Source organism: Cheilinus undulatus, linkage group 18 (assembly GCF_018320785.1).
Source record: "Cheilinus undulatus linkage group 18, ASM1832078v1, whole genome shotgun sequence".
NCBI classification, from domain to species: domain Eukaryota; kingdom Metazoa; phylum Chordata; class Actinopteri; order Labriformes; family Labridae; genus Cheilinus; species Cheilinus undulatus.
Window position 1 is genome coordinate 6,585,934 of NC_054882.1, and position 26,509 is coordinate 6,612,442.

The 26,509-nt window shown below is 39.7% G+C and overlaps 1 protein-coding gene across 1 annotated transcript in view; it reads left to right on the top strand.

Moving 5' to 3' along the window:
* Positions 1–582: 582 nt before the first annotated feature.
* gfra4a (GDNF family receptor alpha 4a) overlaps positions 583–26,509 on the top strand; it is a 571,203-nt gene continuing 545,276 nt past the window's right edge. The window contains exon 1 of the mRNA XM_041812125.1: positions 583–912. The gene's annotated coding sequence lies outside the window, so the exon portion shown is untranslated. The remainder of the gene's footprint in view (positions 913–26,509) is intronic.

Sequence of the window (26,509 nt, forward strand, 5' to 3'; positions counted from 1 at the left end):
ATTGTTTAATAGACTGTATAAAAAAGATTTTTAAGGAAATTATTGATCATGTTGATTACACAGAGGTATCATAAAACTGTGCAGCAAATATGATATAAAAGGCCTCAAAGGGTTAAACTCATGGAGAGGAAGAATTGTATAAAACGTTTAAATGGCATAGAAACTACCTTAAAATTATTTAAAGTGTGATATAGGCTCATTTAAACTTCTTTACTTCTCTTCTCTTATTTAAATTGTTATTTACAATATATAATACATGCCAATGCACTTTATTGTGAACTTCATATGTTTATGACTTGCTGTAAATAGTCAATACTTCTCTAACAGGTGGATTGGGCCTACATTTGTCTCTTGTGATTGTATATGTTATTGGTGTAACAAATAATACTTCTGTATTTGAATGTAATTTTTTATCAACTTTAAATTAAGTTTAAAAAATCAGCTTTAAGAAAGGAAATAAAAAAACAAGCAAAAGGAGTAAAGACTTTGATCTGCGTTTGATTGACAGCTGCGCAGTAACGGCTGGGGTGTGATGACGTCACTAACTCCGTTTAACGGTAGTTGTCGGTCATGGCTTCTTCCTCTACAGGTGGGCCAAAAGTTTGACGAAGCAACGTAAAGTTGGAGTAAAACGTCCTTTCCGGAAGTGTGGTTTAAGGAAATGGATACCATATTTAATAGGCCTCTTTATAGACAAATATCCGGGATGTAAAGGACGACGCGGTGAGAACAATGGAGGCTAACGGCGTTGGAGTCCTTGTATTGTTAATCAGAAGTTGCTGATGGATGCAGGGTGAAGCCACGCAGATATTCTGGATTTAATGACTTCCGTGGATGTGTCTACCTTCCCTGGATATTTGAGGAATATATCTTCTCACAACCAGTAGGATTAATCACATCAGGAGCCATAAGGTGAGTGGTTTCTGACACCTGCTAGCTTACAGAGGTAATGCTTGCTAATTTATGTAAATGAAGCTAACTTATCCATGGCGTGTCCACGGCTGGGGACCGGGCTAAGTGGACTGTTTATTCAGTCAGTACCTTCAAATATAATTGAATTAAGAATATTAAAACCTGTGTCTGTATTTAATGAGTTAATATACTCCACATACATGTGCTCCAGCAGACAAAGTGGTCAATTTAAAAGGGGACAGAGATGAAAAAGGATATGATTGTGCCACTCATTTATAGATGACTGTGACACAGGGAACTAAACTAAACATGTAACAACAAGAAGCCTGATTTCCATTTTAAAGGTGAAAAATATGTGTCCTGTGTTATAAGATAGATTAAATTACCCAGACAGGTAAAATTGGAATCAACAGTTTAGTTTCTATTTGACAAAATAAGAAGCCATGTTAATTAGAGCATGACTGAATAGCTTTTCAGGTGTTAGTCAGGACCTTGAAGTAGTTGCCACTCCATCAGCAGCACCTGAAGCAACATTTTCAATTCAGCTTTTGCGTCCAATGAGTGGGTTTCTCCTGTGTTGGCTGCACACCAGCAGTCTGAAGTGTTTTGAGGGGGCTCTACACTTCTTAGTCTTTTCTCTGGGGGCTTTACAAACCTGAAGACCTCTTGTTTCAGTACCTGAAGGCATACTAGTGCTGGTTTTGAGAGAAAGCTGAGAGCAGAAATGTAGGCATCATCGTTGGTGAATGTACTAAAAGTATGGTTGTAGTATTCTAATTTTGGCTTCCCACTTTCATGAAAGTCACTTGATACATTATGATTTTTTTGTTCCTGATTTCTTATGTTTTTCAGATCACCAAAAAGATTTTACTATAAGATAAAGACAACCTAAGTAAATACAAAATGTCATTTTTAAATGATAATTTCATTTAGTAAGGGAAAAAGCCATCCAAACCATCCTGGCCCTGTGTGAAAAAGTAACTGACCTCCCCCTTGTTAGATCATGAAGTAACTGTCACTTATCACATTATTTGGAAAGCTGAGGTTATTTTCACTAGCCACACCCAGACCTGTTGAATCCAGAGTAGAACCTGTCTGACAAAGTGAAGTAGACTGAAAGGTCTCAATAAGCAACGCATCATGGCGCCATTTATAGAAATTAAAGAATAGATGAGAAACAAAGTCACTCACATCTATCAGTTTGGAAAGGGTTACAAAGACCTTTCTAAGGTTTTGGGACTCCAGTGAACCCCGATGAGGGTCATTATCCACAAATGAAGAAAACTTGGAACAGTGGTGGACTTTCCCAGGAGTGGCCAGTATCCACAACTCATCCAGGTGGTCACAAATGGGGCTTTTCCATTTCACGGCTGCTCCGCTCAACTTGGTTTGACAGGGCATGGCAACCCAGTGTGGCAGAGGATTTGCTTTTACACCACAACTGAACTACCTGTTCTAGGGCGTGTCTAACTGATGGAACCTCCTCTATCTCATCAACAGTCTGATCTCTACGGTGTCTGATCTGATTGACTTTACACCTATTTAAGCAAAAATCAAACTGCAGACTGACAGCGCCTTACGCTACTCTTTTCCCATTCTCCTTCTCTCTCTCTCCATGTGGGATCAATAAACAACCCTGCTCTAGAGCAGGACCACTCTTGGCGTGGCCTGGCATGGCCAAACTGGTGATGGAAAAATAAATCAGCATGGCTTGGTTTGGCTTGGCACGACCAGAAGTCATCTCCAAAAAGAACCCAGAACAACAAGACCTGCAGGCCTCATTCGACTCAGTTAAGGTTAGTGTTTATGATTCAGCAATAATAAAGAGACTGGGCAAAAAATTGCATCCACGGGTGGGTTCCAAGGCCCAAACCATTGCTGACCAAAAAGGCACACTAACACTCATCTCACATTTGACACAAAATATCTTTATGATCCCCAAAACCTTTGTGAAATATTCTTTGGACTGATGAGACAAAAGTTGAACTCATTAGAATGTGTGCGTCCTGTTACGTCTGATGTAAAACTAACACATTTCTTAATAAGAACATCATACCAACAGTCAAACATGGTGGTGGCAGGGTGATGGTCTGGGGCTGCTGTTATGCTTCAGGACCTGGACTACTCCCGGTAATTGTTAGAACCATGATTTCTGCTGTCTACCAGAAAATACTGAATAAGAATGTCTCTCCATCAGTTTGTGACCTTAAGCTCAAGCACACTTTGGTTATGCAGCAGGACAATGTTCCAAAAAACACACCAGCAAGTCTAGCCCACAAAATTAAAGTTTTGGAGTGACCTAGTCAACTTTTACCCAATTGAGATGCTGCAGGATAACCTTCAACAGGCTGTCCATGCTGGAAAACCTTCCAATATAGCTAAAATAATACAATTCTGCAAAGAAGAGTGGGCCAGAAATTCTCCACAGCAATGTGAGAGAATCATTGTCAGTTATTGCAAATACTTGCATGCAGTTGTTGCTGCTAAAGGTGGAACAACCAGTTATTATGTTTAGGGGGCAATTATTGTTTTACATAGGGCCAGGTAGGTTTGGTGACTTTTTCTCCTTAATAAATGAAATCATTATTTAAACATGGCATTTTGAATTTATTCAGGTTATCTTTGTCAGATTAGTTTTTTTTTGATAATCTGAAACATTTGAGTATGACAGTTATGCAAAAAAAAAGAAAGAAGAAATTAGGAAGGGGTCAAATTCTTCATTACAGCACTGTACATCTATATTTGTTGTTGTAGTTTCAGACTGAATGCAGGAGTGTGCTTGCATTTGTTGGGAATTAGAATGGTGGCTTGTACATGCACTGTAATTTTTACCTCCAGCAAGGAGGTTATGTGATCGGGTGGGTTTGTTCATTTGTTAGCAACATAACTCAAAAAGTTGTGGACAGATTTTGATGAAATTTTCAGGAAATGTCAGAAATGGCATAAGGAAGAATTGATTAGATTTTGGGAGTGATCTGGATCACCATCTGGATCAAGGAATTTTTGAAAGGATTCTGTACTGTTGGGAGATAGGGCTAATGGTGGAGGTCTGCGCTGTTACCACTTTACACCAGGAGATGGCGAACATGAGTAACTTCAATCCAAGCAGCATTTTTGGGTGTGTTTCTATTCAAAGTTTTGGAGTTTATAGAGTTTGAAAGACGCACACCCGGTCGAGGAGACGAGTCGGAGCGTAACACAGAGAAAGACAGCAAACTGTAGCGAGAATACTCATAATGCTGGGAGGAATAGAGGAATATTCACCATCTGCCATGACTTCCAGTCGTCTGGTGAGACCATGGGTGAGACTGCAGGCAATGATTCCGCCATGACAGTCCACCCATGGTGAAGCCAATGCTTTGCCTCATCATGTTTCCACCCCACCGGGGAGGGAGTAATCGGCAAATGCCATGGTGGGGGGCACATGGGGAAGGATTTCAAAGGATTCTTCACTATTGAGAGATGGGGCTAATGGCGGGGGTCTGCCCTCTCCGAGTGCTTTTCTAGTTGTTGATGTGGCATCAAACATGTTTGTTCAACCTTCATTATTATTGTATCTAGGAGTAAAATTGCAATATTCAACCCTATTTCTATACCATGTTGCTATCTTGAGCAGTCACTGTGCACAGCAGTTTAAAAAGCACATTGATGTAGCTGATAGCACCTCATTGCAGCAGCTCTCAATCTTCCATCACTCACAGCGATTCATGGCAACTCCACACATGCCATCAGTCGACCCTCCTTCATGTGGCTGAGGGCAGCAATTAGCCAACAAAAGTTAATCTCAATCAATTTCAATTTCACCTTTGTAAGGACGATTGAGAACACAAGGGGTTAATTATTCCCCTGCAGTATCGATTGGTGTTTCTCGCTGGCCTGTTAATTAGGGTGACTGATTTGGCACTCGGGTTGGAGTGAGAGATAAATGATAAGCAGGAGTAGAGAGGACTGGGGGTAATTCCTCGCCGCTGCTCAACAATTTGAGTCCTCCTTCTGTTACTTCTTCTCTGTCTGAACTGCTCTGATTCTTCCTCCTAAGAATCCATGCTTTCTTTTCACTGGTTAATGAAAGGGCAAGCTCCTTTCTACCCTCCTATTTATGTTAGATGAATAAGGCTTGATGGAGACATTCGCTGTCACTCACATGCTGCAGACTCTCCACACAACATGCTGTTTATCTATGACAGGAAGATGCATGGTGATAGTTTGTTTCTTATGTATTTTTCATGATGTGCCACTTGCAGAAGATGCCACGAAAGGTTATTTTTCTCCTCCCTAGAAGAAGAAAACTCTCCTAGCTGTCTTCTTGTCATGTCTCATTGATATGGGCATGATATGGAGTGAATAAAACCCAGCCACAGATACACGTAGATCCTTTTGTGGGAGCGTTTCCATGAGCGCCGGGCTGATCGCTCCACCGCTTGGCTATGCTCGGCTACACAGGTGACAGCGAGGCGTAGCTGTGAAAGCGAGGCAGGCAGAGCTGGGAGGCAGGCCTTAATTGAAATCCCCTCCTAATGTGAGACAGAGGAGATGGAGCTGTAAAAGGGCCTGTAATTACTGAGGCCACTAATGAGAGATAATTAGGTCATATGGTGATGTCTCTAGCCGGGCTGAGCAGGGAGTGTGGTCCGGAATAAAAGGTGGGCAAACTATGAAGTCGTGTTGCTCATCACCATTATGTTGGCTCATTTCAAATGATTAGTTCATTAGTAATAATAAGAAATCATTTTTAGAAAGGCCCCTTTTGTTATCACCAATGAAGTGAATACTAACCCACATAGAATGAGATGACCAAGGGAATTAAGGAGAACAAAAGCTACCAGACTCATAAATGAGACCCTCTTATAGAGCAAATATAAAGAGTCATTTACCACGCAAACATTTACATCTTTGTTTTTGGAGAACTTACATTTATTTTGAGCATTCTTTTGTGTTTGCTATTTCCATCACACTGGGTAAATATACGTTTGTTTCTCTGGCCTGGAATATTTTATTAGTAACAATAGTTTTATTCTTTACTATTATATTGGACAAAAACAGAAGTTACCTATGCTGCTTTAGCCTAATTCATACTTTTTCTGTCACTGCAGCCACGGTGGCCTACATGTTTGTACTTGCACTTGTACAACCCCAATTCCAAAAAAGTTGGAGTGCTGTGTAAAGTGTAAATACATACAGAATGCAAATCTCATAAACTCATACTTTCTTCACAGTAGAACATAAACAACATATCAAATGTTGAAACTCTGACATTTTACTTTTTCATGAAAATATTGACTCATTTTGAATTTAATGGCAGCAACACATCTCAAAAAGTAGGGACAGGGCCATGTTAACCATTGTGTAGCATCCTTTCTTCTTTTAACAACAGTCTGTAAATGTTTGGCAAATGACAAGACCATTTTTTTCTGATGTAGGTTTCTAGCTGCTCCACAATCCTGGGTCTTCTTTAGTGGATTTTTCCTTTGATGATGTGCAAAATGTTTTCTGCTGGTGAAAGATCTGGACTCTGGACTGCAGGCAGACCAGTTAAGCACTTGAATTTATGAATTGTGAAGCCATGCTGTTGTTATGGATGTAGTATGTGGTTTAGCATTGTCTTGCTGAAATATGCAAGGCCTTTCATGAAAGAGTTGTTGTCTGTTGCTCTAAAATCTACTTTTCACTATTGATAGTGCCTTTCCAGGTGTGTAAGCCACCCACACCATAAGCACTAATGCAACCCCATACCATCACAGATGCAGGCTTAAGAACTGTGCACCAATAACAAGCTGGGCCGTCCCTCTACTCTTTGGTCTGCAGGGCACAAAAGAATGGTTTCTAAAACCATTTTCAAATTTTGATTCATATGACCACAGAACAGTTTTCCATTTTGCTCCAGTCCATTTTGAATGAGCTTAGGCCCTGAGAAGACGGCGGCATTTCCAGGTTGTTCTTGTCTCTTTTTTTGCATAATACAGCTTTAAGGGTGCATTCATACCAGAGCAGTGTAGTTAATGTTAAAGTAGAAAGAATTCTGCTGTTGGTGACATAATCAAAACATCCACACTAGCCTGCAGGATGGAAACATTTGTCAGTGCAAGTGGTTGTCTCCTCTTGTACCTGTACATACTGTAACCCAGTGCTTCTCAACCTTTTCAGCCTGTGACCCCCAAAATAAAGATGCCAGAGACCAGAGACCCCCTCTGTACCTGAAGGTGTTTGAACACAGCCATGAACATTCAAGACTAGTCATGTGCAGACAAGGTCACCCATAAGGAGGGATAAAGAGAAAGGTTTCTGGGACCCAGCCAAACTGGGGGCCCATGGAGTTTAGAAAAACCATGGTCCATTGTAAAGTTAATCTGTGAAAACCATATTTCATATTTGACCTGAATAATAACCCCTCTAACCAGGAAACAAATATCTCTATCTATTCATTTGTGTAGTAAATAGCCTTCTAAAATGACAATAACTTTTGTTAAAAACAAGTTTAAAATGGGTGAAACATTGCTTAAATAAGTTAATAATGGAAAAAAAGGTGAAAAAGGTGTTAATTGTATTTTTCAAGAACATAAATGGGTTGAAAGTGGAAAAAATTAACCAGAAATGGATTAAATTGACAAAAACAGGCATATAAAGTGGTTAAAGGGGATTAAAAAGTGGCTCAAATGGATTTAAAGTGCAATAAATTGGGGGAAATGAGGTGGACTGGGATGAAAAATTGATATAAACTGGCAAAAATGGGATAACTGGTTAAAATGGGCAAAAAGGGGTGGAACATGTGGTTAATAGTGGCAATAATGAGGCAACAATAGGAAGAAAGTGGCAAGAATTGATTCACAACTGACAAAAACAGTGGTGGAAAGGGTATAAAATTGACACAAATGGGTTTTAAGTAGCTAAAATGTGCTAATATTAGCAAAATTGATGTTAAAAAGTGATGAAAAGGGGTAAAAATTTTGTAAATTTGTTGTAAAGTGGCAACAGTGTAATTTTAAAAAATATTCGTAGTTTTTTTAAGGCATCTGGTGACCCCCTGTCAGTGTCTCGCGACCCTCAATGGGATCCCGAAGGTTGAGAACCACTGCTGTAACCTACTGTTGTGGACAGAGTTTGCACATTAGAGTGCTTGGACACAGAATGATGAGGCCAGGTGAGAGCAATGATATCAAATATGAAAGCACCCTTTCACTAATACCTTGAAATATGTATGCTTTAAATCAGGACTGGCTCTTTGTATCAGACAAACTCTGATGAAAATGTACTTCTCATTGACCACACAGACTCTACTCTCTGTTTTTTCCTTCCACTAAAAATTGTAGCAATACTCCATGAGTGGATCATCAAACAGTAGCACATGATTCACTCAGACACGCAGTCATACCAAGGTCTCATGCTTAAACAGTTTGATGCACAGCTATCATATTTTCTCCTCTGAAATGGCAGTATTTGTAAAAATCCCTTGTATATAATTTCAGATTTCCCTGTAATGTTGATGGATTGATTTTGAGGTGAGGCTGGGACACGCTGCTTCATGTTAAACGTGCTGGTTGTGCGTCAGCGTGACTAATATCAGAGTTTTTGCTGTGATGGTCATGGTCAGAGAGGCGTGATTATGTAGAGCTGCAGTGCATGAATGAATGATTCCCACACATCCAGCTGAAAGAGTCTGTATACTCCACAGTCTCTTTACAGCAGCGTATTGATGTAGTTCTTCATGTTTCTGTGGCTGCTCAGGGAAACATTTCTACATTCTTTACTTTACTGTCTCTTTTCCAGGGCTAACGCTGACGTCGATATTTCAGGGGTTTGTTTTGTGTGCAGTGCTCAGTTTGTGGAAAACATTGATTTGTTATTTGGTATTTTTCTTTGGGCTTAGCTCTGTGTTTGGGGATAAAAAAGTTTCTCCATGGCTTATGTGCGGCTCAGAATGTAGTGAATGCGTGATGAGCTCACTGATCGACACACATGGACGGCTGCTCGTGTTCCTCAGAGTCTGAACGGTGAACAAAAATGGCAGCAGGATCCGCCGTGTGTCTTTTTATCGGAGGAGCAGAGAGTTTAAGTGGAGGAGTCGTGGGCTCAGCTTTGGAAAGCTCTAATGGGCTTCTTCAGAGCTCTTCAGGATAATGACCTCTTCAGCTCGCCAACCGTTTAAGTGATCTCCAGTTAATTGGGCAGGAACCTCAATCATGTCGACATACTCCCCCCTCCCCATCTGACCCGGCTCTCCTTTTATCCATTAACAGTTTTTCTGTGCACGGTGTCTTCAGAGAAAATTATCTGCAGAGTTGAAGTTGTCAAAGTGTTTACAGTTTTTACCTCTGTAGAAGGATAATTAAGTGGTCTTTTATGTCTACAAAGGCAGAAGGATAGACTACATATCAAGATAGAGGAGAGAAAAGCCCTCTGGGAGTGAAGCCTGAATGTTTAGAGCTCCCCCTGCTGACTAAATGCAGCATACATGACCACTCAATGACCAAAAGGGCTATGGGTCAAACATGAGATTGGTACTTGCCTCTTATATATTTCCTGTATGAAAATGCACTAATCCGATAAACCATTTTCTGTTTGCTTAAAACTGTAACATGCTCATAAGGAGAGTATTGTTAACTTGTATAGTGATAGCAGAATTCCAATACCATTTTTTTCCTTCCTGAAACTGAGCCTTGGCACATTATTTGAGCCCTACAGGTAACTCAGAACATGGCTCAACAAATAGAATGGTAAAGTAAAGCCTCTTGTGATTAAGTTATTTTTTCTACTAATTATTGTGAGTTTAACTGTTGAATTTTAAACTAACAATAGCTGCATTTCCATTACCCTTAGAAATGTACAAAATCTAAACAGCCCAATAAAACACTGGTAATGGAAACACCTGAATTTTGAAAAACCTCTCAAATATCACAAAAAATTTTTCACGCTCTCATGAGGAGGTTTTTCAGACTTTTCGATATAAAAGTATATCACAAAAGTGCAATGGAAACACTTTTTCCACATTTACAAGTCAGAGGACAGAACGTACGGTGTCATGTGAGCAGTTCACTCTGAGACAACATGGCGCGGTACGTGTGGACAGAAGAGGAGACGAGACTTTTCTTAACATCATACTTACACCTGGACTTACACACATGTGGGCATGTGCAAGGCTTGGCTCCGCTCCCCCCTCCAGCCCTGAGTTATGGCACAAATAACGAATAGTTAGCACCCTACATGCCTAAAACTTCTGCACATGACTGTAAGTCAAAAAGTATTAGCTGATTCTAAACAATCCATTGGCTTTGAAGCTTATGTGAGATTTTGAATTCTTAGAGTGGAGAGTGGAGGTTGTTGGTGAAGGAATCTGTCAGAATGTATAGTGCTATGTTGGTCATCTGGTTGCTCACCAAACACGTAAGAAGAAACTGATCTGATTTATTTTTGTCAGCATGTGTGAAATCTCTCAAATTGTGTGCCAGGCTTTAGAGGCTAATCTGTGCATAAGATGAAATCACCCTGCTCATGTTCCTCCTTAAGATCTGAGGACAGAGCTTGGTATGATAACATCACAACAGATCAGAGTGATGGCCAAAACAATGAACACATGAGGCAGTTTATTGAAAGAAAATCCTCTAAACCCAGCTCTGTTTTTCCAATTCTCTGTCTGGTCCTTGAGCCGCTCTCATATCTGTGATGGGCAGCAGAGAAAACAGACGAGGACAGAATCGTCACTCCCTCAGAGTCCAACACTTGTTTGATGTGGCTCAGATGGACCAGACTATAACAAGAATGGGGGGGCTCACTCATTCAGTTGTTCCCTCCTCAGCCTTGGCACTAAAGACCTTCCTGGGGGTCCCGACTCTCCCTGTGACAAATAGACGATGGCATCTGCAGGCTGGAGGCCTTGGCGACAGGGCAGCCGGGGACAGCGGCTGGCGGGACAGCATGAATATTCATCACAGGGTGCTATTTCACCTCATCAGCTCGTCGCCGGCTGTTCGCTGCCCTCCGAAAGAGATGGAGAGGAAGAGGAACGTGGCCGAGAAAATGTGACGATGATGTGCTATGAGAGTCGTGGCCATACGGGGACTGGAGCAGATTGAGAGAAGTAAAGAGCTCAGCTTGAAAGATGCTTCGACCAGATGAGAACGACAACTCAGGAGGAAGGACATGAGTAAAGAGAGAGACTGAAGGAGGGGAAAGGATTGCTTTGGAAAGATGACTAGACAGTGGAAGATTAGGGAAAAGGTGTGGGAAGACTGAGGAAAAATGGTGCGGAAAGGAGAAGGGAGGATGAGAAGTTTGAGGAAGCTGTGGTAAAATAAGAGGAGAAAAGAATGAGTATGGAGCGATGAGTAGATGACCTAAGCAGGAAGAAAGGTGTGGAAGTTAAGCAACATAAAGAATGATTTTTCCACCTGGATGGAGACCTCCCTCTCCTCCTATTCCTCCCACCTCCTGCTCACTTACCTGTGGACAGACTGCTGCTGGTCCAGGGATAAGTAAACAAGGTTGTTGCAAGCAGATGGGACCATCTGAGATGTATGGCCTTGTCTCAGATACAACCATGCATGCACACACAAAACCCACTTGCACACCAACACTACAAAAGCCTGGCAGCATGGGAGTAGAAAACAAATATTCACACATGGGGAAGCTTATTTGAGAAATGACTCTAGGCAAAATGAGTTTGGGCTTTTCTTCGGTTTTTGGAGGTGCACAAGGCTGCAGACAGGTGGCGTTAAAGGACAGATGTTCTTGTGTATAAACAGATAAGGAAGAATGATCATTTTGATAATGCTGCTGTTTTCACTGCTTTAAGGCCTTTGCACAATAGTTTGATACCAGAGAGGTAAATCACTAAGTGCATTTGTGACTTTAATATTTTTAATTCTGCCTGTTGTTGCCTAGGACAAGATGTTGAAAGGAGCATCAGCATCGTCCTCTGGATGAAACTTATCAGTAGGGGTGTAATGGTTCATAGAGGTTACAGTTTTGTTTGTACCTTTGTTTTAGTTCCTTTGTTCAGTACAGGTTGATTTCATTCATTAAAAAGAAACAGAAAGTCCCAGATATATAACTCTAAATTAATAACTAACATTAGTGCAGCTTATACTCAGTTTTATTTAACGTTACTTAGAACTATCAGTGATAGTAGCAACAGCTTGTTACATCAAACAAGAGACAAAAGAAATAAAAAAGAAAAGCAAAACAAAAAGCCACATGGAAAACACCCTAATATCTCCAGTTTGGAAAAATTCAAAATAGATGCAATTTAAAATGGAAATTAAAATGTATTTTGTAGCAATGTATCATATGTATGATTTATGAAGTGTGCAGTGACAGTGTTGTTAACAAAGAAAGCAAGTCAGTGATCACTTGTGCAAAATCCTGACTCTTATATGTGATCACAGAATGGGAAGTTGCAACAGAGTCTGAGTAGAGCGCCTAATGCATGCTTGTAGTTGGTGTTCTCTTCTTCTACAGGTCAGTGTGTAGTTTTTAGAATGTATTAGTTGCTGTAATATCCTCCAGGGCTGAACGATTCTGGAAAAAAATCTAATTGTGATTTTTTTTTTCCCGTTATTGCGATTGTGATTTAATATGTGATTATTTCTTAACTTTCTTTAATTTCCAAACAAGGGCTGAACAATTCTTTAAAAATGTCTGATTCTGATCATTTTGACTCACATTGCAAATTGGATCTGAATTGCTACATTGAAGAGTTGGTGTCATTCTATTATTTAATAAAAAAAGAGTACAAAAATGAAGACAGGATTTTTTTGTAGATTACTCTAAAAACAAATGGCACTTGAATGATTGCATGATATGTCATGCATAACATATCTGCTGCAAAAAAAAAAGTCATAAGTTCTAATTTGACACAAATTTCAGGTCAAAGTAATATTGCACTTACTGTGATTTGAAAATTTCAGCTGGCCATTTTGCAATTTAATCAAATTTTTTATTAATTTGCCAGCTCTGCTTTTTCCATCCAGAGGTTATTAAAAACAACGCAGAGACTTTTTTAATGGCTTGGACATATTTTTTGTGAGACTATGTACACTGAACCATTACCGTTACACCCCTGTTAATGATCATTTCCTCCAGGCCACATCTCTTCAACCAAAGAAATGTTAACACTTTGTGTTCAAGGCTGCAATGTTTTATCTTGGCCTTATCATTTGAAATTGCTGATAATCCAAAACGCACTTTTTCAGGCTTTTCTAGTAAAAATATGTGTCCCTGTCCTGTCCACAATCCCCCCAAAAATAAGACCCCCCCCCCCACTTGCAGAAAATGTGTGCTGAAACAAACCATTCAGATTTTCCCCTAATGATGTCATGTGGGGAGTTAGCACCGCCCCCAGGTTTTGTTGGCCCTCCTTGCTTGAATGAAAGTTCCGCCCTCCTCACACATCAATGAAGCCACATCCTTTTCCTGAGAGGGGTGGAGTCAGACAGCTCAGTAAGATTCAAAGCCACAGACACAGAAACAGCTTGTTATGAGCAGGGCTGATACTGAGGGGTTTTTAGACCAAATCCAAAAAAAGGCAGGTTTTGGAGACCTCTGAGACCAATATGAACTTGTCTTAAAAGGGTAAAATATGTCCCCTTTAATATGGGTTTATCAACGATTTAATGATGAAGGAGGTCGACAACAGGATAGGATACCAATGGAGTCTAGACACTAGTGGTGGTGATGGAAAGAGTAGTATATGATGAGTAAGAGACTTCTGAGGAGCTTGACCCTTGATGAGATGGCTCGGTGGTGGTGGTGATGAAGGGATGCAGGGTGGTACAAACGAGCCTGACCTGAACACCATTAAGATGTCATGGAGGTGGCTGGGGTGGAGGAGGGTTGCAGCGGTCACACTGAAACAACACTGACTGTGGAGGAGAGGAGAATAGATTTTAAAATATGACAGCAGCAGGATGGATAGTGGTAGATAGTAGAATTCAAGTATGTAGACACCCATACCAGCAGATTAGCAGAAGAGGAAACAGAGCGGGAAAAGAGATGTGAGTTCATTTAGTTTAGACAGCATTTGACTAGGATGGTGGAACTAAACAGCTGATTGCACTCGGTTCGCTTGCTCTGAGTTCTCCTTGCAGTCAAAGATGGTGCATTAAAACTACTCCTCTGTTTTTCATCTTGATTTCATTTTTTTGTCACTTCATGTCTGCTGTGCACTGATGCACACAGAGAAATCATCTTTCCTATATCTTATTGTCTCATTTATGTAATTGAAATCATTACTGATGTTGGTAAGGCATCCTACCATACTGCAGAATGAAAATATTAAATTTCCCAAGAATGCATTAGAGGGTAGAAAACAGGCCCATTTGTAAAATATAAGGAGTGGAAGTAGAGACATTTTCAATGGAATGTGGGTGGTAAAAGTTCTTAGAAATAAATCAAGAAAACTCTACCTATGAACAGCAGCAGAGAGTTTTACTATCTCTCTGGCCTCCTCTAGTCTAGGTGATTCAGAATTTGATTTAGTTTTTGCAGAGGTGAAGCAGGGACAGAGGCACACCGGTGCTGCTCGCCTGCTGTGACTGACTGTGAGTGTGTGAGCGCGAGAAAAGGCACAAATTAGACGTTAAACTCAGCACTATGTTTCAGTCTGCATGTGGCTGAGCTCTGGAGGTTGTTTTGTTCTTTGCTGACCCGTTACCTTTACAATCCTTCAGTCTGTTCGTCTGTATTGTGTCATCGTCTTGTTTGCATGAGAAACCTCTAATTTTCTGAATGCATGGGAGGCAGTGATAATGAGCAGGTACCCAACAACTTGCTCTGCGACATACGTCTCAGAATCTCGAGAGGAAGTGTGTAGAAACAAATCAAAAAGGTCGTCATCAACCTTATATTTTTCATTCGTCAGAGAGGCAGAAGCGTGACGGCGTCGCTCTCCCACATGAAAAGAAAAAAAGATATATATCCAGAGAACCACAAACCTTCTCACTCCGCCGTGTCACAGCCGGCTCTGCTCGACGGGGAAAAACAGGAGAGGGGAATTCATTATCTCTAATGTATTCTAATGCGCCCGAGTGCCAGGTTCTATCACAACTGAAGAGCATAATACTCCAGTTTTGTTAGCATTAGTATGTATGAAAGTTCCTACACAGCATCATCCCATCTACTGTAACTGTAAAGATGCTAAAAATACCTCCATCTGCTCTGTATGCAGCAGCTCTCTCTGCATGCTGACAGTTTACTGATGAATTCCAGCTGATGGATGTTTTTCAGCCTCAACCAACAAACTATACAAGTGTGAGTTCAACAGTTCACTCCATGTAAAAAATTGACTGCACATGTGCCGTCTCAACATCAAACTGTGGGAACCCGTAGCTCACTGCATCACTTTGAGTTAAGCTCAAGTGTTGGTGGCATTTCATTTATTTTCAATCCAGTCAAATAAAAGACGGAGTTATTTCCCAGCTGACGTTTTCAATCATCTTGTGTCACGTGTGTGTGTGTGTTTAGGTTTTGTGCTAAAAAGATAATTTGTGTTTCCACAGCCTGGGTGATTCTTTTAAGTTGATTGCTGTGATCTGAAAATGTGTCAGCATTTTGTTCATTAAAGACACACTGAACTGGAAATATAAGCAGTCATGATGGTACAGATAATTAGTGCTGCAGCTGCCACTTTAATAGGTACACCTTGCTGGTACTTGATTGGACCCCTATTGCATTCAGAACTGTCTTAATTCTTCTTGGCATAGTTTTAACAAGGTATTGGGAACATTCCTCTGAGATTTTAGTCTGTATTGACATGATAGCATCATGCAGTTGCTGCAGATTTGTCGGCTGCACATTCATGATGAACATTCCACATCCCAGAGGTGCTCTATTGGGTTGAGATCTGGTGACTGTGGAGGCCATTAGAGTAAAGTGAAGTCATTGTCATGTTCAAGAAACCGGTTGGTACAGCAGGCGCTCATAAACATCAAAACATCAAAATTAACCTCAGTTACGACTGATGAACGATTATCCCACCCCCCTACTCTGTTTGTGCTATAAATATTTGTATGTTTTTAAAACAAATAATTGAAAGGAACATGTGATTTATTAGCAATTCATTGTTACTTTTTTCAAAATTTGAAATTCAAACACATATTAGCTGAAATGATTTTTTTTTTTTTTAAAATACCTCAAAATTTCCTAGAAAAGTAGAAATAAATTATGCTTATTTCTTGCCAAAAAAAAAAAAAAAAAATCTTTTCATACTATTGTATAAAATGTAGAAAATACCTTTGCGGTTGGCTTTGCACAGTTGGCTTAAGTTTTAGCAGACTGGATGGGACAGTATCACATGACTACTTCTTCTTCTTTTGGGTTTCCAGCAGTCTACATGCCTTGTGACACCTGGCTGCCTATCATGTAGCTCCACTGCCAGTAAGGGGATGGTGCGTTAATAAAGAGAGAATTGAAAGGAAAAAAAATATTGTACTAATTGACATGGCAGGGTTATGTTGGTTAAAGGCTCTTAATGTCGGTTTTGATTATTGATTATTGATTATTGATTACTACTTGGGGCTGTGGCTTTTAAGGACTCTTATTGACCTTCCAAATAACATTATTCTTGTAATTATGCCCCTCGCTTCCCTATGATAAGAATGTCTTGCCTCTAGAGACGTTAATGTCACAAGAAGAGTTTAAAGGGATACTTTAACATTTTGGAAAATTTGCCCATTGCCATAATCCCTATAGTCTTAGTAATAGGTTTGTTTCCTTTAGTTGTAAAATAATCACGGAACATTACGATACAAAGTTGTTTTAGAGTAAAATGCAAAGCCGGAACTACACTCCAGGCATGGCTGCTGGGCGGAGTGATTTCAAAAGCGCACATTTAGTGCAGGTACTTCCGTCAACAAAACTTGAGAAGAAGCCGTTTCTGCTACGTTCAGCCAATGATACTCCAGGTGAAACCAGTAAGTAACTACGGCACTGCCTGAGGTGCGCACTGTGTCACTCCGCCCAGTGGTTTATTCAAGAAAGTAGTTCCAAGTATTTGCTTCATGTGTTGTAATGTTACATAATTATACGTTATGTGAATGTACAGGTCACAACTTGTCCACGAGAGCGTTTTGGAGTTGTTGGATTGTGTATTTGATGAGTTTGATGAGGGAAAGCCGGAAATACCGGGGGTCTCTAAAGCGTTAACTGAGCAGCTGGCATATCAGCCCCCCAGATCTAAAAACAGCTTGCACTGACAACTAAAGGAAATAAACCTATTACTAAGACTATACACAGCAAAATTGCCAGTGTTAGATTAACACTTAGAGTGTTAAATCTAACACTAGAAAAGTGTGTATATGTGTCCACTCTTTTGAGTGTTAAAATAACACGTTGAGTGTTAAAATCAACACTGAAATGTTTAACACTGAGAATTCAACACTCCAGTTTTTGCTGTGTAGGGATTATGGCAATGGGCAAATTTGCCAAAATGTTGAAGTATCCCTTTAAAGAGAGAGAGATTTGGAAAGAAAAAAAGTGACTGAGCAGATACCTGTTCAAAGTAAAGCAAGCACAATGGTATGCTGAGAAAAAACTTAGTTTTAAGTTGAATGTTTTTCTATTTTGGTTGTCGTTATGAATCTGATGGATCTCTGAACATTTCTTTCTTACATGCAGTGTAAAACAGGCACATCCAGTCTGAGAGATGTGCTTACACACAGCTCATAAGTAAAGTGTAGAGAATTGCTTGCTGTGTTAGCTTGTGATGCAGTCTGTATTTGCTCATGTTTGATCGAAAGCAACAGTTTACATCTACATGCCATCATCACTTCGCAGGGTTTCAATGAGTTTGTTCAACATTTGTACAACATTTAGAATAGTTCCAGAAAATGCTGATATTACTGGATGTTCTTGTTTCTCATCCTCTGTTTTATATTTAGCAGTACATTGAAGAGAGAATTTGCCTGTAAGGCTGATGTTAGGGAAAATCAACTTCACAGCTTTGAAATTTTAACATTTGGTAAAAATCTACATGAGTTAGTAGGAACAACTTAAAGTGTAACAGAAAGGCTGTATGTTTTGATTTTATTTGTTCAGCCATGTTCTGAGTTCACTTGGGCTGATGGCTACCATTCGATTGGTCGAGTGCTTGGTCGAAAAACTTTTGTCCGACCAAGATCACCCTGGTCAGCCAATCTTGTTTGCTGTAAATTAGGACCATTACCAAAGAAACAGCCAGTATGCACATAATCGGTTGATGAAACTTCATAAAATGTGTTTATTTATCCTGAAACAGCGTGCAATTTTCATCTTTTTCTCTGAGTTTTGGCGCTGCAGAAATAAATTGATATTGCACTGCTGACTTAGAATACTCAGTGCAAACTCCTCAGATGCAGGTTTTCAATGAATATTGTCGATTTCCACCTAGTTATATATCCTTAATAGGAGCAGAAATATTGATAGCAAAGGTGGAAGCTAGGAAAAGATATATTTTCATCTGCAGCACAACATTTTCACACTGAATGCACCTCTGATTTTGCTTTCCAATCCCCTCCCTGCCTTTGACTGTCAAGATAAGATGGACCCTCCCTTTTCTCAGCCCAGAGCCTTCATTTAAAATGGGAGTTATGTCAGGGGAGATTTGTATGATTTGTGCAGGTATATGCTGTGATAGAAATCCCATCCTTCTAATCCAGTCTGAGTCAATTTAACAGCAAACCGGCTGCATTTTATCACCCTCTTTTCCAGTATGTTACCCAGGTATCTCTCAGTGTTACATCACAAGACTGGTGTTTCAGAGTCCAGTGAGATGAACGCTGTGAGGTAAAATCCCAGTAACAACTGTGACTTTCACATTATCCCAAAAGAATCTGACTCACTGAGCTCCATAATGAATTTCTGTACAATTTAAGTTCACGCGCTGTAAAGTCGGCAAAGATCAGCTATAAATCGATAAAGAAACTCCCCACGTCTCAGAGAGGAGAGGCAGAATATCTTTGAAGAGACGTGTTTATATAAAATTTATCGCTGATCACTGCACATTTCATCATCACAGCTGGTGGTTTCATTTTTCATCAGTTTCTTCTCTCTTTTTTTCTTCTTGAGCTAACTAGAAGAGATGGAGAAGAACAGGGTTCATAAAGGTTCCTTAGTTTATGCTGTTCCCTCCTCATACATGCAAACATGGCACTCCTAAAGTGGTGGCGACCTCCTGATTTCTTTCTTTTTTTTTTTTTTGCATATTTGTCACACTGAAGTATTTTAGACCATCAAAAAAATTTTAGTATTAGATAAACATAATCCGAGTAAATTCAAAAAGCAGTTTTTAAATGATGATTTCATTTATTAAGGGAATAAAGTTGTCCAAACTTACCTGGTTCTATGTTTGATAGGTATGAGTACCAAAATCTGGTACCAATGTGGTCCTGTCCAACATGTCTGATACCTGCTGATCCGAATCAAAACCTGGATTTGGTGCCAGACTTTTTGTACTGCTCCACTCCAATGCAGCCTCCTCTGCCCCGTAGGTTTTGGTGGCTTTTTTGAATCAAATCATCATTTGCAATTTGAATTGACTTTGGTTGTTTTTGTCTAAGATTAAGATTTGTTTGATGATCTGAAACATTTAAATGGGACAAATATGCAAAAATAATAAGAAGACAGCAAGGGTGCCAATACTTTTCCACAACACTGTGCCAGTTATCTTACAGCCTTATAGATTTCCAATCAGTAGGTGATTTCACCCCTCAGTCCTTTTTAAATTAAGAGTAAAACTGATCTAATTCATCATATCAGCTTGTTGGTCTGCCTGTTACTGTCTCTGCAAGCGTAAGTGTGCACGTAAGACTGCTCAGCTGTCACTATTTACACACAACAGAAAATAAAGAAGAACTCAGTATTTTGAAAACACATCACAAACACAGTGTTACTATTTGCATAAATGACTAAATTGGCAGAGATTAGGTTTTTGCCATGTTGGGGGAAAATCAGATGAATTTAAACTCCAGAAGAACAGCAGGGCGAGTGACAGGAAAAACAAAAAGGCTAACCATGAGCTCGCCTGTTAGTCCTGCGACTGAGTAACTGGCAGGGTTTGTAGTCATGGGAGAAAAACATCTTATTTGGCATGAGAAAGACGAGACAAATGACAAAGCATTGAGTTTGATGGAGAATTAGTTTGGGTGTTTCAAGTCTCTGATTTCCCTAATAATTAAACACAAAAATGAATGATGACTAGTCCACAAGTCTAAAGGCGAGAAAACTCTCAGTTATAACTGATTTATTGAAGGGCCTCGAGCCTTGTGAACCTGTTGTCCTGATGAGCTTTGTTATCTTTTAAGACTGAGCAGGATGAAGGATGTCATATCTGTTTGATGAATGTGGTTAAGGTTAGCAGGGCTAGCACCATCAGTCATACATCCACCTTGATACCAGAGCTTTGGTTATCAGCCATTATACACTTTTCAGGCTATCTCCATAATGATCTATGTGTTTGAGCATGCACAGTTTGACACAGCATGATGTGATGCTAAAACAGCCTGCCATTGGTTGACGACCCCTAACAAGCAACAATATAGCTGTTGGCATTCATTAGCATTCAAGCTAGTTGCAATAAGTGATTGAAAATTGATTAAAAATGGATAAAAACAAGTTTAATAACCGATTTTCAGTTGTGGATTTAATCTTTGAAGTCCCCTTCTTTGTTAGGTTCTTCTTCGCTGCTCCATAAATGGTAGCTTGTGCATGCAGTGTTTACGAGCAGTGAAGGAGAATTGATTTCCAGTTTATGAAGCTAACATTTAGCATGGCTTGACTGGGATGCGCCTGGTTAATCAATAAAATGGTTAAATTTGTTTATCAAATTAGCAGGCGCGGAATTTTACAAGCCGGTTAAACAAATTGCCCATCATATTTATCAACACAGGCTTGAAATCCCATTCTTTAATGCTCTTTTAAACTGTAATGAACCTCCCGCCACTTGAGGCCGCTGTAGCTTCAGTTAATGGTCGCTGCCCTCCTGTCTGGCACTTCATGGATTTAAACATGAGCAGCTCAGCGGTGGCTTAGCAGTTAGCATGTAGTAGAAACAGCGCGGTCTGACAGTTTTTAAAGTAGTAAATGGAAATAAAGTGGTACGTAGGCTGTCGAGGGTTGAACTCGTGTATAACTTCCACTCGAAGTGAAAAGAGGCCACCCAAAGCACAATATTTATCTGCAAAGAGGAGCGAAGGCTGGCAGCTCTAGCTTGTAACGTTCGCCTTGCTGTAGAGAGTATATCAGGCTAATGTCATACCCACTGACACTGTGACCCTGTGAGGAATCTAACTGTTTTCTAAGGATTTTGTCCTCTTTAGACTAGTCGGTTGAAGGAATTTTAAATGAGCGTCTAGCTGAATATGGAAATACATGCTTAGGAACATCCGTGGGCTTGGCAAAACAAACTATAGTTCTACCAAACAGTATCAGATTGGTGCACAGAACCCGTGTTTTAGCCAGTATCAGACTTTTTCTGATACAGGTATCAGAATTGGCACAATTCTGCTTGTGCTAAGTACGGTTCTACATTGCTTCAGTTGAGGTGCTAGTTTGTGTTGTACAGCCTATATAATTATATTTCTTTTTTTTTTTTTTTGATCGAAATACTGACAAACTGCTTACAATTTCCTATTTATTTAATGTGCTCATTCAATGTAGTATTACTTAATGTCTCATTTCACTTTAAAATCTCACAGCTCAGTGGACAGGTCAGAGGTAATCTGCACCTTGTGTTATCAAATATGTTCCTTTCTTTAATGTTTGCTCTAGCTATCTGCTGTAGGGATAGCTATGATTAGTTATTACATTTGTTAAATCCATATCCTGTTGTTGTTGCCACCAGAATTCATTTAAACTACTCATTGATATATATTTTTTTATCAGTCCAGGCCCACAATCCAAGTCAAACCTCCTTTTGAAGCTGTAATGTGGTCAGCTGCCACTAGTAGTCACTGCAGTTGTTCTGAATGACTTTTGTGTTAGTGCCCCAATGCCTTTAATCTGGTTTGAACAACCACTAACTGCTACAACAATGATAGCAATTCTTAAGAGCAGCACAGTTCAGCACTGTTTTAGACTAGAAACTGAGAATAAAGTTGTTTAGAGGCTGTGACAAGTTATACTCACATATAACTAAAACAGTGACGATATTCAGATCAAGAATATGAAAAAGGATCAAAGGCTTGCAGTGCTAGCACTTCATTTAATTAGATCAGTGCCTAGAAACATCACAAATTTTCACTTACTTTTTTATCCATAACAAGCTCTGTTTTCCTGTTGTTAAGATAATATCATACTTTCAGTCTATTTGAAGTTCTTTTTTTCTTCAAAATAAAAGCAGTTTTTTTTTATTTGAACAGAGAGTAAAGTAACATTAGCAACTAACACACAGCCCTGCAAAAGTGCAAGCTGTGTTGAATTATCTGGACAACTAACTGTCATTTTTGTACATGCACTCCTGCATGTTTCTTAATATAGAACAGAGTTTCACACATAATCAGAAAAAACACTTTGAAGCTGTCTCCTTCCTCTAGATGACACTTTCAGACCACACTGGTGTAGCAACAGGTCATCAGGACATTAGGCTTGGGTTAAAGCACATAGACACATCCCTGTATCAATAAAGGAATTTTATAGTACATCAAAGTGACCTGGATTTCAAGGTAGACTTTTTTCACAATGTGCTTTGTTTGCAAATAAGCTGGACAGTCATCTTTTTTATTCAGTTCAGCCTCTGTCCCTTATCCTTGAGAGCATCTGGTTCTTTCACATTTTTTAAATTTTTTTTGACCCTGAGCAGCACTCGCCTTTAGATGTAGAACGTCATCTATTGTTGAGCCTCACACTCATATATCTATAATATAAACCTCAGTAAATTAATGATAAATAAACCTTGAGCGTCTATTTGAAACTTTAACTTCACTCTTAAAGTGAACTTGGACTTTTTTACACAATAAACTTGATTATATCCTAACTTTATCTACAACCTTATTTCCCCGAAAAGTTGTGGTGCTGTGTAAAATGTAAATAAAAACAGAATGTAATAAATTGCAAATCCCCCAAAAAATCACATCTTATTCACAGTAGGACATAAACAACATATCAGATGTTGAAACTGAGACATTTTAACATTTCATGGCAAATATTAGCTAGTTTTGAATTTGATGGCAGCAACACATCACAAAAAAGGCGGGACGAGGCAACAAAAGGCTGGAGGAGTAAGAGGTGCTAATGATAAACAGCATTTTGCAACTAACTGGTAGGGGAAAGTAGAGCGGGGCAATTAATCGAAAAATAATCAAAACCGACATTTAAAGCCTCTAACTGACATAAACCTGCCGTGTCAGTTATTTCAATTTTTCCACTTTTCTTGTAAAAACTTTACATTTTGCAAAAAACATTTTCATTTCAGCTGATGTCTGTTTTGATTTCAAATGTTTCAATAAATAACCATAAAGTACTAATCCATGCATGTTCCTTTCAGTTGTTTGTTTTAAAATTGTACAACTATTTACAGAAGAAACCGAGTTGGAGGTTGGGGGTGGAATAATCGTTCGTTAATCATAATATGGATGAAAAGTACAATTAATCGTGATTTTGATTTTTGCCATAATCGCCCAGCCCTAGGGCTGAGGGAAAGAAATCGATACAGCATAATATTGCTATATTTTGTGCACCAATAAATCATACCATGTCTTTTGCCAAGTATCGATTTTTTTCAAATTAATTGCTAATATGCCCAGAAGTCTATGATTCTGGACAAATAGTATCAGTTGCTTTTCTGCCCTCTTGATGGTGCTGTTGCGCCCTTCGTTCAGTGAGGATGGCAGAGATGACGGTCATACAGCAGGAGAAAGTTAGTACAATCAATATGGCAGCACCAGAGAAAGGACATTAGGAATGCAAGCAGGGACTGAGCAACATGGACATGACACATGGGGTTTGCAAGGAGTGCTGTATGAAAATGAAATACTGCGGTAATATGATAAAAACAAAGGCAAGACTAATGCTAAATCAGCTAAGCAGTTGAAAAATGGTATGGATAATATATTGCGATATGTGGTATCCCAATACTCTGTGTACTGCAAAATGTTCAAAATTGCAATAATATCAAATCGTGGCATAAATGTCTTGTTAATAAAATATCGTATTATGGGGCCACTAGTGATTCCCACCCCTACTAGTTAGGTCAATTGGCAACAGGCAAGTGACATGACTGGGAAAAATGTTCCACAGTGTAGAATCATGAAGACTTTGAATATCCCACCATATCTCTGTTAGCTATGTAGCTCCATTAGCTACGTAGCTCTGTTAGCTATGTAGCTACATTAGGTACATAGCTACTAACGGAGCTCTGTTAGCTACTCTGGCTGCGTTAGAATGTTTTCATGAGGACAAGCTATTTTCCTGTAAACGGTCTACTCTGCTTTATTAAACCTTTTCTAATCAGGTTTTGCAGGTCAGATTCACCATACCTGACCATTTCCCTAAACCTTACCCTTATCCTAAACAGAAGTTGAATCTGATTTTTGTTCAAAAGTTTTAGGGTGTGTTTTTGTTCAGAGAAATACGGTGACTCAGATGAATCATCTGTGAGAGTGGTTGTCAGAAATGAACACTCTGCATCCAGACTGTCTGGAGAGATCTCTGTAAGCAAGGGACAAGGATGAAGGTCCATATTGGGTGCTTGTGATCTTGGGGCCCAAAGACAGCACTGCATTAGAAACAGTCATGATTGTGTTCTGGAAATCTCTGCATGGGCTCAGGTACACTTCCAGAAACCACAGTTAGCTCTGCCATCCACAAATGACAGTTAAAGATGTGTGATGGAAAGAAGAAGTCTGATGTGAATGTGATCCAGAAACACTAATCTGGGCCAAAGCTTATTTAAAATGCACTGAGGCAAAATGGAAAACTGTTCTGTGGTCAGATGAATCAAACTTTTATTTTTTTTGGAAACTACTGACACCATGTTCTGGGGACTTAAGAGGAGAGGGACCATCCAGTTTGTTATCATGAAAAACCTGCATCTCTGATGGTATGGTGTTGCATTAGTGCCTATGGCATGGGCAGCTTACACATCTGGAAAGGCAGCATCAATGCTTAAAAGTGTACATACAACATATACTCCCATCCAGACAATGTCTATCAGGGAATGCCTTCCATATTTCAGCAAGACAACACTAAACCACATGCTGCATCCATCACAACAGCATGGCTTCACAGTAGATGAGTCTGGTGGCCTGCAGTCCAGACTTTTGACAATTGAAATAAGTTTGGAAAGATTCTTGTGAACTGGGTGTGTAGAGCAAACAAACTTGAGCTTTTGAGTGAGTATGTGAGCAGATGTGAGCATGACGTCAGGGATATGAATAGGAATTTCATAAAGCCGGTGTTGTGGCGGCAGTGCCTCTTTTTTTTTTTTTTTTAACCTGATTGCCTGCAGGTAAGGTCCCACGCTGAGATCACACCTTTCCATCATTTACCTGAAACAAACGTCAGCGACGAAGAGGAAGAGGAGGCTTCTGTCGAGATGTGTTCCGCTCTCTTCTCCTCAGACAGCTTGCTCTCACAGGAGGACCTCACAGAGCACACCCAGAACCTCCTGTTGTTGCTTTTTAATTTCAGAAACAAGGTGACGCCCAATGGGCTCTGTGAAAATTACATGCTGTGAAGTGACAGTTTGCCTAAATCTGTTCTCTGTGTGACAGTGGGAAGAAGGTGTTGGATTTTCTTCACTGGCAGGCAGTTAGTGAGGAAGGTGGATGATTTGTGTGTGTGTGTGATGCTTTCGGCAACATCAGAGGGCAGCTCAGTCTCTAGACATATTTTTCTTCTGCGTTTTTTTTTAGGTGCTGTATCTCAAACCTACAGAGGATGCTTCTTATGCACAGGTCTAAAATGCATAACTGGAGCATTTCCATTTTGAATGCAGCTGCATCCTCAGACAGCAGACAGGAAGATGACATTACATGTAATCCTTCTCTGTTTTGCCATGACAGCTGACAAAGACACAGGTGCATGTGGACAGAATTCATTCAGAAAATCCATCAGGTTGGAAATGAGAAACCTTATATACTGTGCATGTGTTACCTCTCCTTTCTGTTTTCACTTTCTAACACACATTCAAGGACACACAATGAAACAACATTTGAAAAAGGAGCTTTTACTAAAATGCAAAATTTTGAAAAGTAACACACTCCTAAAAGCATTCTGTGGAGGTGGCATGCTTTTGTTAGTACTGTTAAAATGCTGTGAAGGACCAGAATTTCTGTCTCTTTCAGTGCTTACTGGCATCATGCACACAAGTGATCGTCAACTACACTGCTCTGCTGACACCACACACCGTTCTTTGAAAAGCACAAAGATGGAGAGTGGTGTATGTAGCTGGAAATTCTCTTAAGTGTTTGAGAGCCCATTCACACTTTTGCTGAAATGAAATTTTGACATATTTATGAAAGGAAAGAATCAAAACTGTTGGTGAAAACCTTTTGCTTTTTTGCGTAAAAGCAAAGGTCTTTACCTTTCTGGTTGAGTCAAAATTCTTTCTGCTGTTGCCACCAAGCAACACACTAGAAAATAGAAGTTCACATATTTCATACGTTTACAAATGTTGTTTTTGAACTTTTACTTT